Source organism: Aulostomus chinensis, chromosome 19 (genome assembly GCF_037954235.1).
Source record: "Aulostomus chinensis isolate RoL2024-O1b breed Wild chromosome 19, RoL_Achi_v1.0, whole genome shotgun sequence".
Lineage (NCBI taxonomy): Eukaryota > Metazoa > Chordata > Actinopteri > Syngnathiformes > Aulostomidae > Aulostomus > Aulostomus chinensis.
This window is the reverse complement of record NC_141338.1, coordinates 20,145,852-20,166,315: the sequence shown is the minus strand read 5'-3', so window position 1 is coordinate 20,166,315 and position 20,464 is coordinate 20,145,852. Positions and strand designations below refer to the sequence as shown.

The window sequence follows — 20,464 nt, the reverse complement described above, 5'->3', positions numbered from 1 at the left end:
CTGAGGCTGATGGTGACACACCAGTGGTGGATGCGAAAACGGCAGAGGTTTCTGGCGTGCTCGCTGCTGGTGCGGAGCCTGATCCTGTCATTGGTCCCTCTGTGGGTAACATGTCCATGTCCACAAGCCTTTCAAATAAAGGAGGTGGAGACTAAGAATAAACAGCTCAAAGTGCAAGCAATGCATCTCTGTGTTAGGGCTCTTGAGCTGGAAGAAGGGGCACCTGTAGCCTCTAACCTGGTGTCTCTACCAGAGTGTTTCTGCTCCTGCTTGTGGGCTCAGTAAGCACATTGCATTTGTCCCCCAGTTTCATGAGTCCAAGCCCGGGTGACTTGTATTTCAGCGCTTTTGAGTGAACAGCTGCTGCATTAAAGTGGCCAAAAGATTTCTGGTGACTTCTGTTGCCTTGCAAGCTTGTGGGGAAAGCCCAAGAAGTCTGTGCCAGTTTGTCCATGGAGGACAGTCTGGATTATGATGTCCTGAAAGAGACTGTGCTGCAGGTTTATGAGCTTGTCCCCTAAGCTTACAGACAAAAATTTAGATGGAGTCTTGTCATCCCTTCTTTTGGAAACCTCAGTCTTCTGTAACATCAACGATGTCGTTAACGTCATTGTGAATATTGCACACAATTAACATCCCTGATTTTCAACATCTGAGGTCCAGTGAGTTTTTATTTCACCTGTCAATCATGACAAAAATGAGCATGACGTCGCAAAAACTGATCACATTCATCGCACCTGTGTGGTTGGAAGTGTTTGCTAGCAGACACCACAGCAATGGAGTGCTGGAAGCAGATTTTAGAAAAAGATGGTCCTGGAACCCCATTTACATCCACAGGATGGAGGAAGTTTATTTCTGCTGTTTTTTTTATGGAAAGACCTTGGGACTAGAGAGGCTGTTGAGGCAGAAGAGGCAGTGCAGAGATTGAAGCTAACAACCAGGGTTTGTTGTCCCACTATGTAACCAACAGATGATGTGGATGACTTGAACTTGCCAAGAGACTGAAAATGGAAATTAGCTTTGACTAAATGAGTTCATGAATTGTTTTTTTTTTAAAAGAAGTCACTGACTGTCATCACTGTGAACCTCAAACTTCAGGAAGCTGCTGTGATTCCAGCAAAACAGTGGCTGTCACAGAGACGCGACAGCCACTTTACAAAGGTACCAAACATAAAACGAGCCCAGAGAAGAAGGGAAAAGGCACCTTGATTTCCGAAAGAGGCTGAACAAGAGGGTAAGAAAGAGGGAAGAAAAGAATCTCATGCCAATGTAGATCTTAAACTTCAGCTGTTCATCTGTGAAGGAAAAGAATAGAAATCAGCATCAGAACACCATAACATGATGCACATTACATCTGAGAACCAAACTTTGTCTTTGACTTGTATGACACAAGCAAGACGCTCACCCTTTCATCAACCAGTGCTGTGTTCATGAACACACGGAGAAAACAACAGCACTGTTTATGTTAATGATATTTGTTCCAGTAAATATGCTACTAAGCATTCTGATTTATCAACACTTAGATATTAGAATAAAACAAACTCACCAACGGTGGATGTCTTGAACACCATTTCTCACTGTCCAGCATGGGGGGGGTCTTACCTCGTGGAAATATTGTTAGAGTGCTTAATTAAAATTTCACATACTGTAATTGATATTTAATACTGATATATTAAAAAACAACTTACACTTAGACAGCAAGGTCCATTTTGTATCTAATGCAGTTATTATTAGAGTAACTATTCAAATATACAATTACCCGGTGTGCTCAACAGCATTTCAGGGTCGTGTACCCCAGTACACCACAGAGGACGGTGTTTTTTAGAAGCAGTTAAATTCCTCCTGTAACCCCTCTCTATGGGTATTTACATGATGGTAACACCATTAAAATACTGCACACCAAGTAAACTAACCAGTAATCCCACTCACTGACTCACCGTGAGTGCGTGGCTTAATGGCTGAGGCTGGCCAGCTGCCAAATTTCCAGGCGCTTAACTTCCAACAATTTGGGTCGTTCACGCCGTGTGAAGTGACTCATCTGATGTTAATTCGATAAGAATAGTCAGGGATATTGAAATGGAGATTCAGGTCTCAAGCTTAAATGACTGATAGCGCGAGCAGGAGTTGTTTACGTGAGCTGAGACTACGCTAACAGTTAGCGCTAGCCGCTACCCTAAACGTTGCAACGTACCCTAAACCAAAGGTTAAATATTGAATAAACAGCATAGCTAGCATTTTTCCAACAAAATTTATACTGACCTACACGTGGAAGCCTCTTATTCATCTCATAATATTTCCTGCGGTTTCCCATGGATGCATCGCTGTGTCCATGTCTATGCCACTGCACCGTGGAGTGTCCACCAGCTGAGCAGCAGCTGTTCTTCGCATGTCTACGACTGACTGGCTGAATCACGTCACGTGATTTGGAGCGCCGTGTGCCATTGGCTCAACTGACATAGTAAGCTGCGGCATTTGCCTGCATATTTAACGTACTTTAAACTGTAACTGTGACAAAATGTGCAAGAATTGCGAGTGCCAACAAAGGAAAACTGTTTGAGAAAAAAATGAACTTTGAAACACGAAGATCCAGGACCTCCCTCACTGGGCAGCATTGTTTTCAAAAACTGAAGCTGATATGCGGCCTCGGCCCACCGTCTAACTGTGTGCCCGTGGGAGTGAAGTGTCTGTTGGTCACACAAGCACAGAGACGAGGCAGAGTTCGCTGCCCAGGGCCGACTGAGGAAACATGACTTGTGTCTGTTGGACCCAGACCTTTTTAGCCGAGGGCAACAGGAGACTGTTGTTGTAGAGAAACACGGGAGAGTGGAGACAGAGGAGGATTTGATTTTGACATTGTCAGGTTGCTGTTGGATGTACCTGAGAAAAAGGGGAAAATAGAGAGGAAAAAAGAAAAAGGTTTATTGTAAAATGTTGTTCTACTTCATACAGCCTGTTGTGCTGTTTGAGAAAAGTTTTGATGAGTTGATTTCTTTTACCACCTTTTAGTTTTGTAAATATTGGATACTGTGAAAAGTCTTACTGTTAGTTTAACATTTTATTTGAGATTTAGACTCATCGTGGTTAAAATCTGGATGAAGGAATTTTTTTTATTTATTTTATTTTTCAGTTTTCCCCACCTTGTCATGGTCAGGGGGGTTGCTCCTACTAAGACACCAGTCGGACAGGTCGAAGGGTAGAGGCAAACCACTGATCCTCCAGGTTGGGGGTTGGGCACAGGGCATAGAGAAAACACTGTTACAGGCAAAAAAAATTGCCCCAAAAGTGTGTAAAACACCCCCCAGAGAAAAAATGCTGCTGAAGCGTAATGTGCATCCATGATGCCCCCTTAATATTGATGCGCCCCCTCATAAATGTCTAAAACCGGCTCTGGGTGTTGGTTTTATTAACATCGCCCCTGCCTGTAACGCACTCTTAAGCCTTTACCTGAACCAGAGGTAAATGCCGAGGTTGACCCCCTTTTCAAACCGTTCGAATCTCACGGGTTTGTCTCCGTAACGGGGGAGGAATCAGATAAAGTACCGGTAACCCTTCTCCACCATATACTGCGCGCGTTCACACCAAACTTCATTCGCGCTAAAATGGCCGCGGGATCAATCAGAGTCATTCGCGCGGACCCACCCCCGCGAGGAGATTTTATTTCCGCCATTTCTTTCCATCATCAACCATGGCTGACGTTACAACCTGTCCTGGAAGTCCCAGATACGGCGGAAACCAACCATCGCATATCGGATCGGGTGACACGATCCGGAGGAGCACACAGCTGGGTGAATTTCACCGTCTTCTCCCAGAACCTCCTCCGACGGCTGTTTCCAGCGGTACTTCAGGCTGACAAGGGCCCAGTTCGATGAGCTGTTGGTGAGGCTCGGTGCCAGGATATCACGGATGGACTCCAGTGAGTAGCAGTTTTTTGTCTGTCAAAATCAGAAGAATATTCGATGTATGTTGTTATACTTCGGCTGAATTATCTGGTTTACTGAAGCGGTTTGACTCGAATTTAAACTTATATTTTGATATTATGTTGTGTTCTGCATTGTGGTTGTTGCACAAGTTGTACAATTTATGAATAAATAAAAAGTAGGTAATAAAGTAAAAAAAAACTTCAAAGCAAAATTTAATTTTTTCTACATTGCAGATACCGAGCCCCTGGTGACTCATTCAGGACTGTTGCAAACAGCTTCCATGTTGGGGTCTCTGAGGTCGTCCCAGATGTTGTCACCTCTGTCTGGGACTGCCTCATGGAGGAGTTCATGGCTGTACCCACCACAGAAGAATGAAGGTCAATGGCGGGGGGGTTTGAGGAGCGGTGGAATTTTCCTCTGCTGTGGAGCACTGGATGGCAAACACGTTGTTCTGAAAGTGCTCGCTAATTCAGGATCCCTGATGGTGGCGGGATTCTGGCGAACGCAGCCTTTGGTCAGGTGCTTCGTTCTGGCACCCTCCCGCTGCCTGCTGACATGCCACTACCAGGAGCTGACCATCGAGGACCACAAGTCTTTGTTGCTGATGAGGCCTTTCAACTCTGGAAGAACCTCATGAGGCCGCTCGCTGGGTGCATCCCTCCACGAGAGCGATGAATTTTCAGCTACCGTCTGTCCCGAGCTCGGCTGGTAGTGGAGAGTGCCTTTGGGATCCTTCCATCTCAGTGGAGGATGTAGAGGGGTGCCCTTGAGGTCCACCCAGATGTTGCAGGGAAGTGTGTGAAGGCTAACTGTGTTCTCCAGAACTTCCTGTGGAGGACAACCCCTTCAAATGCAGAAAGGGGGAGCATCCCGGTCGGTGAGGTGGAGCCGCTGCCTGGTCTGGGAAGACTAGGCTGCCCACATTTCAGCAAGCGAGGCCATCAGGGTTGGGGAGGCCCTCCCATCCCACTTCTCTGGACAAGCACAAACAAAACGGCTCTTTTAAGAGCCACCCACTCATTACTACTGAGCAAAATACATGCAGTATTACTATACTGTCTATCAACACCAAAATAAATACAGTACATGCAGATGCATGCTAGGTCATCAATTTATATTCATATGATAGAGAGCAGTGTGTCAGCCTTTATTTTTATCCAAGATATGTTATTACTGTGAGGTAAGACAGCTGTAATTTAGCATGTCTGCACAGCATTACAGCACAATAACATTAACAAAGACATAAGTGTGACAAGCTGTCTTCAAGTATATCCAGCGTAGACATTGAGACTGGAAGTATGAACACATTTAGCAGCTTTTATTTGTTTTTTTTTGTCAAATTAAAAAAAAAAAAAGAACAACAGCAATTCCTGGCTCATTCCCCGCAAAGACTGTCACCCTGATCATTTTACTCTGCAGATTCCAAATCCAGCGTGACAGAGTTGGACTCATAAATTAATGTATTTGAAATTTAACCATTTCCTTCCTCTGGGTCGACAGTCTCTGCAGGGCAGGGACCAGGCTTTTTTAGAACAGCTCATCCTCAGAGGGGGGAGGTGGAGCTGGGCTCTTTAGAGCCTCTCCCTCTCCCTGTCACTCCCCCTGGTTCTCTCCTGGGTCCTCCTGGTCACATTATGAAATCAAAACGCCATGTTTCCATCAATGCAATAGTTCAGAGAGGTCAGGGAGCAGACAAAAAAACCCCAACTCAAACATGAAATGAACACAGCAGTGAAAAACATATCACTTGTGCAGAAATGATGCTCATAAAAAAGGCAACCTGACTTCTTTGAAATACATACATGTGGGTGGTGGTGCAGTGGTCAGCACTGTCTCCTCACAGTGAGAAGGTTCTGGGTTTGAGTCCCAGCTCCATCACGGGATCTTTCTGTGTGAGTCTCCATGTTCTCCCTGTTCCTGTGTGGGTTCTCTCTGGTACTCCAGCTTCCTCCCACAGTCCAAAGACATCAAGAGGGGACGAGGCTGATTGATACTCTAAATTGACTGTAGGTGTGACTGTGAGTGTGAATGGTTGTCTGTCTCTATGTGTTGGCCCTGTGATGGACTGGTGACCTGTCCAGGGTGAACCCCACCAGGCTGCTGGGATAGGCTCCAGGACCACCCCCTGGTGACCATCAACAGGATAAGAGGTAGAAAAAAGGATGGATGGATGACTGTCTATCCTTTCTAGCTGTCAGTGTCATTAACAGCACATAAAGCATTTTACAAATACAACAATCTTGATCACTGATACGACAGGGTTCCATTTCCAGGCTAGTAAATCATACTCATACATGTTACTAACTCGTCTTCTTCTCTGGAGCCTTCAGGCTCCCCAACATCCCAGATCCCGGGTGCTGCTGGAGGAGACTACAGACCTGGATGGGGTCAAGCTGCCACCCGTAGCACCACCTGCTCACGTCCCCGTCTGTCCATCAGTCTCTTTAAGTTTCTCTTCTTCTTGATCTCTGTCCCTCTCTTTCCTTCTGTATATCTGTGTCACACCTCAGTGAAGTCAAGTTGGGATTTTTTCCTGTCTCCATGTTGTCTTGTCATTTCCTGTTTTATTTTGAAATTCAACTCTTCTCTTGTTTCAGGTCACTTGCCCTTCCTCACCTATCTTGGTCTGACTGCTACATGTCTCCACCCATTCCCCATCACCTTGTGTGGATGTATGGTCTGCGCCTCCTTTGTCTGGTGTGCTTCACCCACCTGGGTTCACCCCAGCCCTTTGACCACAGCCTTCATCGGTGTTTTGTGGTTTCCTTCCTCCAAGTGAGATTTGTTGTTGTCGTTTTTCCGTCTTAGAGTCTTTAATGTTCTCATAGCCTTTTGTTTCCTCCATGAGGAGTGACCTTTTGTTTCCTTACCCTCCTAAATAACGTAGTGCCTCCCGTTATTTAGAAGTGTTTTTGTTGTTTATGCTTATTTCGAGTTCTTGTTTCCTCCATAGTTGGAGTGATTTTCATTGAAGGATTAACCTTTAATAGCCGATTGTAATTATTACTCCTTTGAGTGAAGGGATTTTTATTTGTGATATTTTTCATAGCCCCGCCTCTTCCCATACAGAGGAGGGGTGATCCTATCAGATGGGTTCCTGTTTTCTGTTCCTTGAACTTGTGCTGCGTCCGAATTACCAAGTAGGTCGGATCGTAGGTCTCAGAGCAGGTTGCTGGCTGTCCGAAACCACAACTGGCGCGAGTAGCGATCTACTTCGCAACCTAAATTCCAGCCTAAACACGCCCACATTGTAGGTCGGTTCAGGTGCATCCTACGGAACCACCTACGGCCCATAATGCACCGCGGACTTCTTCTTCGTACCCTAAAAACTTGGGGACGCGCAAGCCAAGTTTGCGCCACCAACAGTCTCCCATTCTTATGCAACACAAACATTTATAGTCATTGTTGATGACTAAAGGTGTGAATTAATGTGCTTAATAATAATGAGTGAAAGGTGCGTTCAGAGTGGAGTGCAGTACCACAGCCAGGCCAGCAGGTGGGGCTTTCGTTGGTGCTGTCTACCTAATTGCCTGCCAGCAGAGGTCGTGCTTCACCACCAATCTTCTAGGGTGTCTGAATGGTGCTGCTGTGTTTTGGTTGTAGAGGTAGGCTGTAGCGGTGGGTGGTAGCAGTAGGACGTAGGTTGGCACTTGGCAATTCGGACGCAGCATTGGAGTCGCCTGGAAACCTTTAAAAAAGCTTTCATTGAAACACCTGAACCCTGCATTGGTGTCCTGTGTCCAAGCCTGGTTGTCTCTGTCCTGCTCTCTTTCCCCAACTGGTCAAAGCAGACCTCCGTCCCCACTGATCCTGGATCTGCTCAATGTTCCTATCTGTTAAAGGAAGGTTTTCATCGCTGCTGTTGCAGGATGTGCTTGCTGATGGAGAATTGTTGGGTGGAGGTTCATTGAAGGGGTGGTGCTGGACCTGCTCTACTTGGAAAGAGTCAGGAGAGAACTTTTGTAGTGATTTGGTGCCGTACAAATAAAACTGACTTGACTTGTATAGTGAGCAACCCCAGTATTTACTAGTTAATGCAGTAATGTTAACAGTATTTTTCCTATGATTTGGAGTAACTGCAATCCGCTTATTAGGATCACTGCTGCTTTGTTCCACCGACGCTTCACCTCCATGCTGCCCGTCACTGTTGCTTCCACCACTGCCTGGTTCCTGTGGGTCCCGCTGTGCCACTGGACAGCCCCCACCCAAGACCTGTATGAGCATGTTCACTGAGGTCTGCCCCCCATGTGTTGAGTGTGTGTGAGACAAAGTGTTTGATTACTTTGAGTAATTCTGTTCGTGTTTGGATTGTTTACTTGTTGAGCTCTGTTATATTTGAGAGAGAGCTTATGTAATTGTGATGGTTGAATTTTGTTTTCCTTTGGTTTTAGTTTCTCTTCTCGCTGCTATGAGTTATTAGAGGGCAGCGACTGTTACTGGTTAAGTTCATTTGCCCAACAGTTATAATTTTGTTCATTTCTGTCATTTTGTTTCTCTCCAGTGTTGTTTTGTTAACAGCCCACTAATTTGTTCATGTCCAGTTCTGGCTGATATAGCCTAGATGGCTTCCACTGACAGGAACCATGTTTTACAGGATACCTGCATGTCGAAGCCCTTCAGGAGTAGAGTGAGAACATGGATTCCATTGAGAAAAGCCACTGGTGTCATGCTTTGCTCTTTCTGAAGAGGAAATGTTGTCCAGCTCTAACAAACTGCAGATTGCTGTGCACACTCAGCTCTGCACAAGCTGCCATTGTTTTCAAACTCCCAGACGCTTCTCGCTTTTGCCACAACTAAGTTGCGCCCCAAAAGTCACTCAAAGGATGCTAATTGGTCTTCCCACTGCCCGGGAGATGAGATCATTCTGTCTGGGTGGTTTTCCAGATGGACCTATGCAACATTCCATCTGGTCAACCGGCTTGTGGAACCGCTGCTGCAAATATGAGACTCCTCCCACCGTATTTGCATTTGGCCTACAGCCTTTAGAAGGAACCTGTCCCTTTTAATATGAATATAAAACATTTTAAAGGTTGTGTAGGACCAGAGAATCTGAACCCTTCTGAATGGGGCACTTCAGTGGTTGCTGAAACCTGACACTGCTGCCACTTTACTGTTGTGAGACACCAATCCTGCCTGCATCACAGGAAGTGAAACCAGTATGGATCCTTAGACTGTTCTCTCCTGATGAAAATGGCTTTACAGGGAAAGAAATAGGGCCTGAACTTATCAATAGTGGCATCAAGAACAAGGGGTCCGCCAGCTTAGTGATGCATGAGCAGAGGTGATGGAGGACCAACAACCACAAGTAAGGAGACCAGAGGGGTAACCTGAATGTACTGCTGAGCACTGAGTTGGTCCTCAGTCAGTAGCTACCTGCCAATCAGCTGCTAGCACCTCCTGTACATCCCAACTTTGTTGTCCCATCATCCATTTTCTTCCAGTTATTCCTGTTAAAGGTCACGGGGTGAGGAGGGGGGCTGGAGCCTATCCCAGTGGCTACGGGCGAAAGGTGGGGTTCACCCTGGACAGGTCACCAGTCCATCACAGGACCAACACATAGAGACAGACAACCATTCACACACAGTCACACCTACGGTCAATTTAGAGTATCAATCAGCCTCGTCCCCTCTTGATGTCTTTGGACTGTGGAGGAAGCTGGAGTACCAGAGAGAACCCACACAGGAACAGGAGAACATGGAGACTCACACAGAAAGATCCCGTGATGGAGCCGGGACTCGAACCCGGAACCTTCTTGCTGTGAGGAGACAGTGCTGACCGCTGCACCACCGTGCTGCCTCTGTAGCAAGTCCCATTTTTTTGGAGAAGTTAGGCTGAATCTTAAGTATCCAAAAACCATGTCCATCATTTACCAACGATGCTTATTTAGACAGTGGTGGTCAGCTCTCACCCGTCCACCTCTCCGCCCTTCTTCAAAACAAACTCATGAATGTTAAGCTCCACCCACTTCCAGTTTAAACGCTGCTGCTTCAGAGTACTGCAGATACAGCTAATGTGTGCTTGCTCATCAACCCTAAAGGGTTAACGTCATGTCTGATTTGTGGGCTTCAGCTGCCGGTGCATTGTCCTCCCCTGGTCTCAACATCTGAACAGATACAGCCAGAATTCTTTCGAGATTCAAGCTACTCTGGACACAGGAGAGACTCAATCATAATCGGTTGTTTGTTTGTTGTTTGGTTTGTTGGTTGTTTGTTTAACAGGCCATGTTGAGCGCTGTGGCTGCCCCCTGGAGGATAACATGTTTCATAACACACACAACAGCATCCTTCATCTTTGACAGGCCAAAATCAGCCGCCTTAACGTGGCGGGCAGAAGTGGTCACCATGCTACGATGGAAGGAAGTAGATGCACGTGAAAGAGCAACCCTCCAACGCAGCTGCGAGTAAGTGGATCACGGACACAGGCAGTGATCAACTGTGATCTGTCAGATGTGACTGTGTTTATCAGGAACTGTGCTGACCAGGATGTCAAATGTGGCATGGAGTCACGGTCTTCTGTTTTGACCGAGAACTCAAGAAGCTTTTATCTCTCTGTTATCTTTTATCTCAGCCTCTTGGTTCAGTAAATCTGAAGCAGTGGTTTACATCCGCCGGCAGCTTGTGAGATCTGATAAGTACACCCCCATGATAGCATCGTCATGTCCTCCTGCTTCAAACCTCTGAGTGAATTGATGAAGAAACCTTTTTGTCCACAGTTCAGGTTATATTTTAAGAGGGTAGTTCGGCAGTTGGAATCGTATGAAGGTGTACTGTGGAATAGTTGGTGAGCTCCTGAGGAACTCCTGCAGCGTACACCCAGGGGCTTGGTGACATCTGCTGGTGAGAAAGGTCACGTGCAACCTGTGTTTCCCACGACTCAAGAGGAGGAAAAATACAATCACCTCATATTACAGGCACAGATGAACTGTTTTTACTCTGGGATTAAAACAACCAATCCTAGTCAGATTTATTGCAAGGGTTGATTTCTCCTACAAACACACACACACACACACACACACACACACTCAATATATATAGATATCTCAGATGTTTTTTTCTTTTTTTTAAACTTTCCCCTTGAGTTCAAGTAATCAACCACTGTTTGCTCGAGTCTTGTGAGATTCCCAGAAAAAATCTTTGTCATTCAACTTGTGGCCTTCTTAATAATGATAACATAATTATACACTATGTTGAGGTTGGTGGTATAATTTATCCCATGTTTGCCTTGTAGAAAAGACAGACTGCTGGTACATAAATCAGGAACACAGTTACAGTATCTTTGCATTTTACAGTTCAGTGCAATCACGCTAACAGATAGCATGTTATACAGTCATGGACTCATCTTACACACACACGCACGCACACACACACAGGTTCATGGATCATTCTGCAGTCCTGAGAACCTGCACAGGAGTCCCATCTGGTGTTGCAAGTCCAAGTAAAAACCTTAGGGGTCGTACATGGGGTTGCTGAAGATTCCCAAAGTGCTATCGTCGCTGCTGTCCTGGAGACGACCGTAGAATGGACGTCTGTTCGGAGAATAAACAGAAATGTAGCAAAGAGGAAACAGAAAGTTTTGCAGTGGGTAGTGGTTGAATGGAGAAAAGAGGAAAAGAGGTTAATTATTAAAGGCTCACTTTTACTTACTCACTAACTCATTAAACAGAGTCTATCAGTTTTTCCCGAAACTGTTGCTGACATGATGAGAGCAGTTTTATTTCACAGCAGCCCACACCTTCTCATTTACTACTTGTCAATAGCCCTGTGCGTCAAACTCTGATATTACAGGTCACACCTCTTTCCAGGTGTGTGCTGCCCACTGCCTACTAATCCTGCAGTTGGTCTCATTAGGTTTGGGGGGGGGGGGGTGGTCCAACTCTCAGCCTTTTATCTGTAACATGACCTTTTTTCTACAAATGTCTGTGCTGTTTGAGATGTATGAGTGTGACTTTATGGTTGCCACCAGACAGGCCAGGACTTGAACTTGTCCCCACCCGTGCATATTCAGGGATGGAGAAGATGGGTGGTGTGTGATTGATTGTGGTGAGGCAGTTGGGGACAATTTTTTTAATTTTTTTTGGTCTCAGTCCAGCCCTGCTGACTCCATCCATCCATTTTCTTCCACTTATCCTGTTGAGGGTTGCGGGGGTGGAGCCTATCCCAGCAGACTTCAGGTGAGAGGGAGGGTTCACCCTGGACGGGTCACCAGTCCATCACAGGACCAACACATAGAGACAGACAACCATTCACACTCACAGTCACACCTACGGTCAGTTTAGAGTATCAATCAGCCTCATCCCCTCTTGATGTCTTTGGACTGTGGGAGGAAGCTGGAGTACCAGAGAGAACCCACACAGGAACAGGGAGAACATGGAGACTCACACAGAAAGATCCCTGATGGAGCCGGGACTGGAACCTGGAACCTTCTTGCTGAGAGGAGACAGTGCTGACCACTGCACCAGTGTGCCGCCCCCCTGCTGACTCATTTGTGGTTATTAGGGCCTGAGCCTGAAGGTACTTTCAGGCCCTATTATGTTTGCTCGTTTATTATTGTTTTTATTGTTGCTTTTGTCTTCTTCTTTATTCAACTATGACGTGGGATTCATTTCTTTTCATGTACCATCATCCTTGAATACTTAGGATAAGGTGCTGACGCAGCAAAATCATGTTACATTTGAAAGTGAAAACATGATTTTGATGAGTAATGCCTTTAGAATTCCCTTTGAAGCAAAATAAATACGGTTACTCAGGGGACTCTGAGTCTTAAATGAAACCTGATCATTATCATCATCCTGTGTGCTTTAAAAATAACGACTACTAGCTGCTGATACCTGCATGTACTGTAAATGTACTGCGTCGGAAATGTGTCTGAGATCTGAACTTACCGCCTCTTGTAAAAGTACAGCCCAAGTAACAGCAGGATCATGAGGATGAACACACACACGATGGCCGCAATACCTCCTGAGGAGAGAGGGAGACGTGATGAGTGTAGACATAGCCAGAACCATAGCTAGAACCATAGCCAGAACCATAGCCAGAACCATAGCCAGAACCATAGCCAGGACTATAGCCAGAACCATAGCTAGAATCATAGCTAGAACCATAGCCAGAACCATAGGTAGAACCATAATATAGCTACAACCATAGCCAGAACCAGAACCATAGCCAGAACCATAGCTAGAACCATAGCCAGAACCAGAACCAGAACCATAGCCAGAACCATAGCCAGGACCATAGCCAGAATCATAGCTAGAACCATAGCCAGAACCATAGCTAGAACCATAGCCAGGACCATAGCCAGGAACATAGACAGGACTATAGCCAGAACCATATCTAGAATCATAGCTAGAACCATAGCCAGAACCATAGGTAGAACCATAATGTAGCTAGAACCATAGCCAGAACCAGAACCAGAACCATAGCCAGAACCATAGCTAGAACCATAGCCAGAACCATAACCAGAACCATAGCCAGAACCATAGCTAAAAACATAGCCAGAACCATAGCCAGGACCATAGCCAGAACCATAGCCAGGACTATAGCCAGAACCATAGCTAGAATCATAGCTAGAACCATAGGTAGAACCATAATACAGCTAGAACCATAGCCAGAACCAGAACCAGAACCAGAACCATAGCCAGAACCATAGCTAGAACCATAGCCAGAACCATAGCCAGAACCATAGCTAGAACCATAGCCAGAACCATAACCAGAACCATTGCCAGAGCCATAGCTAGAAACATAGCCAGAACCATAGCCAGGACCATAGCCAGGACCATAGCCAGAACCATAGCCAGGACCATAGCCAGAACCATAGCTAGAATCATAGCTAGAACCATAGGTAGAACCATAATATAGCTAGAACCATAGCCAGAACCAGAACCAGAACCATAGCCAGAACCATAGCTAGAACCATAGCCAGAACCATTGCCAGAACCATAGCCAGAACCATAGCCAGAACCATAGCCAGGACCATAGCCAGAATCATAGCTAGAATCATAGCTAGAACCATAGCTAGAACCATAGCCAGAACCATAGCCAGAACCATAGCCAGGACCATAGCCAGGACCATAGCCAGGACTATAGCCAGAACCATATCTAGAATCATAGCTAGAACCATAGCCAGAACCATAGGTAGAACCATAATGTAGCTAGAACCATAGCCAGAACCAGAACCAGAACCATAGCTAGAACCATAGCTAGAACCATAGCCAGAACCATAGCCAGAACCGTAGCCAGAACCATAGCAAGGACCGTAGCCAGAACCATAGCCAGGACCATAGCCACTACCATAGCTAGAACCATAGTTAGAACCATAGCCAGAACCATAGCCAGAACCGTAGCCAGAACCATAGCAAGGACCGTAGCCAGAACCATAGCCAGGACCATAGCCAGAACCACAGCTAGAACCATAGCTAGAACCATAGCCAGAACCATAGCTAGAACCGTAGCTAGAACCATAGCCAGAACCATAGCCAGGACCGTAGCCAGGACCATAGCCAGGACCAGGTGAGGAGATGATATTTTTATGGTGTCTCTACTATTTAACACAATGCATCTTAGCTTAAAGCTGGGTTCTGACAACGCAGCGTTCCCCGGGGAACACAATGGACTCTGTATGTGTTCTTAAGTCATCCAGATCCTGCAGTGCTGCTCCTCTGCTGGTCTGGTGGATGAGTCTCTTAATATCTCGTCCCTCATGACTCCACTGCCTCTTCTGGGTCTACGGGTCCTCAACATGGAGGCAGCGGACCACCTCAGTGACACGCTGGAGCACCTGGTGCAGGGGGAGCAGGTTCACCAGCTGGCTGAGGGGCAACGGCGCCTGGCGTGATCATGTCATTTGTGCTGGCTTGAAACTTGACGCTTGAGCTCGACGGAGCGGCAGGTTGCTCCAGGCTTGAAACAGGGCCCTGAGACTTGATGGCTACTTTATCTCACACTGTACCATGACCTCACCACCATTTGTTTGTCGATAAAACTGACCTTTGATCATTTGTATGATAGTAACAACCTTGTCAGAGCTGCAGCAAAACCCCTGCTTGAGGTCGGGCTCTTATCTGTCCCGCTCTCGTGGCATGAGAGGGGATAATGATACTTTAATGAAACTGAGCAGGAGAGAACAAGAATGTTCAGTTACACATGAGGATGGCGTGAGATTTTGGGAGGTGAAGGTCAGAGTCTCTATGACTACACAAATACCTTCGGTCATGCGGTCAAATCCCTGTTCTGATAATTATGAAATTTCACCCAAACGTCAAACAGCAAAAAATGATAAAGTGATGGCATTTTATAACCCGAAGGTCCACTTCAATGTGAATGTCCTGCTGCTCTGTCCTAGTAGAGCAGGTCTAGAACCTCCCTCTTTCTATGAACCTCCACCCAACAATCCTCCATGAACAAACACACCTGAGACAGCAGAGACGGAAACCTTCCTTCACCAGGCAGGAAGGTGGAGCAGATCCAGGCTCAGAGGGGACCCGCGTCTGCCTTGGCCAGTGTATAAATACAGTTGCATCACACACAGTTTATGACCAGTCTTGACAAACATGAGTGTAATCACCAGATGAGAACCAGTGAATATCAGACAGGATAAAGGTCTCTGCTTATGTGGGAGCAATCAACACCCAGCTCCTCGGGACCCTCACCTGTGAACTATCTCCAAGCAACAAAGACGCTGGTGCTGTGGGCTGTGACTGTTGATGATCAGTCCTGAAATCATCATCATGAGTGTAGGACAGTTTTGGATTTCCAGAATTAATTAAATTCAAGAGCTTTGAGTCACACAGTGGCCCTTTTTTTTTGGCGTGGTATGATTTTGAACAAGAAACAGTGGTCTGTAGCGTCCTGGAGAACTGAGAGTCCCACGGGAATCAAGAGTAAGTGATCATGGCAGGAAATAACTTCCCTTTATTGCTCCTGTACGTGGGACAGAGTTCAACAGGGATGAGCCAGGACACCATTTCTTTATCTGTATTTGGACTCAGGCCTCAGTGACTTCCTTGTATTGTAGAGCAAATCGGGACTGCTGGTTCAGAGCAACTGTGTGTGTGTGTGGGGGGGGGACAAAGACACCAGTGACGATTTCCCTCCTCAAAAAAAACCTCTTTATGCCTCATGAGCACGGAGAATTTACACATTGTTATTAGTTTATCACTTAGCCTCGCGTGCTAAGTGATAAACTAATAACGATACTAATGCTACAAAGACTAAAAACAATACTAATACTAATACTAATCCTGGTGGTGCAGTGGTTCGAGCCCCGGCTCCAGCACGGGATCTCTCAGTGAGGAGTCTGGAGGAGTCAATTCACAAGAGTGGAACCAAAGCACTCACTCACCGTTCTAAGAGATGACAGCGTTACGATCACGCGTGACCGTGATTTTATCAATGATGTGAAGATTATTTCCTCATTCAGGGTGTGGGAATTTAAAGTCCATTTGATATTGAAAACCATGCAATACTAAATGGAAAGCAACCAGTGAGTATTGTTTTTGTGGCTGAAGCAGGTCAGGAGGAATCAGTGGGAGGCCTATGAAGATATCAGCAGTACGACTCGAAGACCTTAATGAGGCTAGTTAGCGTGCTAACAGTGTCATAGAAATGTCCAATTCAATGATCCAAGTGGTTATCTTCACTGTTAGGACACGCTAACCATTAATATACAAAATGCAGTACAGTGCTTTGAAAACATTTGACAACATTTTCATAACCCTGATCTTTTTTTTTATATTAAAAGTATCTGATTATTGATGATAAATCTCCCCTCAAAGTGCTAGCATGAAATGTGCTGAGGTCACTGGAGTTTTGAAGTCTCACTTCACTCATAGTTGGGTTCTAATTTTTTTTTAAAGTGCTTTTTTTTTGCATATTTCATGGAAATAACTATGAATTTTAATACCATTTTATAATATTTTATTAGGTTTTCATACCTTAACTTCTCTTCAGTCAACTTGTCAAGGTGACTACATACAGCAGGAAGTGACTTGATGGCTTTCGTATTCCCTATTCCCCACGTAATACAGCAGCTTTTTCTTGTGGACAGAAGGGTGGTAGGGGAACCCTGCAAATGCACGTCTAAATGGCAGTCACAAGTTCAGTCATTCGTTGTAGTTAAATAATATTTATCATAAGTCATCCTGACATTCAGCTAATTTAGCTAGCACGGCTAATCTGCTTGGACACCTAACAACTGGTGCACTTCACCACGTTTCTTATCCCGATAGAATGAGGCTTGATCATAATGTGAACAGCACTAAGAGGAGTGAACTGAGGTGGGATTTGAACAGACCTTCACTCACTTGTGATGTCTGTTTTCCATTGATAGACATGCATCGTTTTTTCAGCTGACAGAGCAGGATCAGAATGATGCCACCTGTCGACTGCATTGCCCAGCTTCTCAGTTGCATCTACACTGTTTCATCAGTTCCATGATTCCTTGTCCAACTCCAAGCATTTTGTTGCAGGTGTGTAAAGAGTGGCGTTTGTGGACTCAATAAATGACAAGCTGGGAATGTGTGGATTTCCATAAGAAAGCAGGTCAGGTTAACAAAGGACAGGAACCTCTGGCTGATGATGTTAATGTTCACACGGTGAGTACCTGACGTCTAGACCCTCTCGCCAGGGAGGCATGACCACTGGTGCTCTGCTGCTTCCCTTGATTTGTGGCTATTTGTGAGTCAATGTGGTTTTAATTTATTGTCAATATGTTTTTACAATATATTTAACTATGCTTTTGTAGTTTATTCCAACTGGCACATCACAAGGCAATAAATGATAGAAAGCAGGGCGGTGGCTCAGTCTAGGCCTACACCCATACACAGATTTTCATTGTGGTTTTTACTGAAAGGTCTCAAATCTCAGTTGTTACAACCCTGAACCAAACTTATTACAGCATGCACAAATTTTTTTTGGACATTTGTCCCAAATGTGTTAGGAATAGAAATCCAAGGGACATCGGGCCAAATTTGAGGGCAAGATGACATATTTGAGAACCAATTCGCTTCCTTCTTCAACTGTTATTAACATTTCCATGTTTCTCACATTTTGTATTGTAAACTCTTTTCTTGTCTGTAACAACATCTCCTGCACGTCTGTCCCTCCTGGTGAGGGATCCTCCTCTGTTGCTCACCCTGAGGTTTCTCAGATTTTTCCCTGTTCAAAGGGTTTTCAATGGAGTTTCTCCTCAGTTGATGTGAGGGTCTGAGGACAGAGGATGTTGTTATGATGCCATGAAGCCTGGAGACAAACTGGTGGTGGAAACGGGCTCTACCAATAAAATTGCCTTGCCTTTAGCCAACCACTGTAGCATTCAACCACTTTCCTTGCTAACATTGCTGGGTGTTTGTCACAAGGTATGACAGGAGCGGTGTGATTACAGGTTATGTGACATTATACTGAAACACATGTTTCTGAGTCCAACACAAAAGTGAGTTCAAATCCGCGTAGCAGAGACAGTTTTGTGTGGTTACACCAGCCTGGCAAGACCTGACTGCTCCCAGGAATAATCCCCCAGTTGCTGCTGTGAACCAAATACGTTTGAATCTGTGGAAGCGATGAAGTGATAAGAAGTACGACGACAGAGGAAGATGGCGGGTATGCAGGTGGGTTTTTGCGGGTACTGGATCCATCTCAGTTTTTGTGTCAGGCTGCTACATACATATTCATTCACATTATGCTACTGGCTATTCAAGCAGCACAGTCAAAGCATCCATAGCACCTTCTGCTGCCGAGCTGTGACTCCAGTTATCGCACATCTGGAGCTGGACTGAAGACAAGCCGAGGCCCCAGTGTGTGTATGGGGTGAAGTTCTCAGCAGTGAATCCATGAAACCTCAACCTCAGTCAGAACCAAACCAAAACACCCAAACACATAGGCCTGAAACATAATCTGCTGTTTTTTGAGGAAAAAGTAATGCACTAAAGCAGTCCGGGTCCAAAACTCAAACACGTGCTACACCAGAAGCTAAAGCACTGGAAGCCTCGGACTGTGCCAGCCTCTGCATAGCAAAAGCCTGCAAGCAGCACACTCTCGGCATGGAGCCGTGTCCGCCATTAGTCAAAGAGCAAAGAGATGATACACATCATGTCAGAGAAGGCTGCCAGTCAGTCAAACTTGGTGCCACTCTCAAATGACACTTTTTCACAGTGCACAGAGGACGATGGAATGATGAGACTCTGACCGAGCACATTAAAAGGAGCTATGTCGCTTCCCAGCTGGATGAGGCCCCAGATGTTGCAGATCTGTCTGATCTGCTCGTATACTTCAGGTATGACGATCCTGGTGCAGCTAAAGAGAACTTTCTGTTCTGTCAGTCACTGGAGACCAGAACCACAGCTGAGCACATGTTCCAGCAGCTGGACACATTTGTCACAGAGAATAGACTCATTGGAGTTTTAGATACAGAAACAAGGCTGAGTGCTTTCTCCTTCCTTGCACAGCAACATGTCTGTGTGAGAAAAGCTTATATACGCCTACTGGCATCAGGACCACATAAAGAAGAAGGATGGAAGCTGAGCTGGACCTAGCTAACCTCAGTTGAACCAGACTGCAGGGACCACCTTTACTTTAGGTTTGTGTCAGTTGACATCTCTCACTAACATGCTGGCCAGTGGCCAGCCTGAGATATTACATATATATTATTGAATTGTTCATATATGTGTGAGTAAGACGAGTTGAATACTAGTTAGTACTTCTCACTTTCTGTGTGCGCATGTCTACGAGAGAGAGGGCTGCCCACTGGCTCCTCGACTAAATCTACACCCTCCATATTTTCACTATCCACGGTGTGGAACCCGCCTTTCACCCAATATCGTCTGGGATTGCCTCCAGCACCCCGTAGGTCCCAAAAAAACATACAAAAGTAGCCTCTCATTTCTGGCTAATCAGCATTCATTGCTAACTTGACAAAGAGTGGAGTGCCTGTTGGCATCATGGATTGTCCAGAGCGGCAGCGCATAACATAAAAGACATGTTCCAATATATTTTGCCAAGAAAAGAAGGATTTTGGTGTTGCGTACCTGAACTCAGACCCTTGGCCTTGTCCACCTCCTGAACTAGTGTCGTATGGGATGTTTCTGAGTGAGTGCCTGTGGTAGAACTTGGGCTCTGAGGAGAGGTATGTTTAGTTTGTAGTGGAGTTGTAGTTTCTGGTGCATTGGTACTGTGGGCCTCAGTCCTGGCTGTTGTTGAGGTTGTGACTGCAGGGGTTGATTCAGTCGTACCCTCCTCAGTCTTGGCCGTGGTTATGGTGGTTGAAGATGCGGTTTTGGAGGTTGATTCAGTCGTACTCTCCTCAGTCCTGGCTGTGGCTATGGTGGTTGAAGATGCGGTTTTGGAGGTTGATTCAGTCGTACTCTCCTCAGTCCTGGCTGTGGCTATGGTGGTTGAAGATGCGGTTTTGGAGGTTGATTCAGTCGTACTCTCCTCAGTCCTGGCTGTGGTTATGGTGGTTGAAGGTGAGATTTTGGTGGTTGATTCAGTCGTACCCTCCTCAGTCCTGGCTGTGGTTATGGTGGTTGAAGGTGTGGTTTTGGTGGTTGATTCAGT

The 20,464-nt window shown here is 45.7% G+C and overlaps 1 pseudogene; it reads left to right on the top strand.

Moving 5' to 3' along the window:
- The first annotated feature begins 3,685 nt into the window (after window positions 1-3,685).
- On the top strand, window positions 3,686-4,926 carry LOC147244330 (uncharacterized; annotated as a pseudogene).
- Window positions 4,927-20,464: the final 15,538 nt, after the last annotated feature.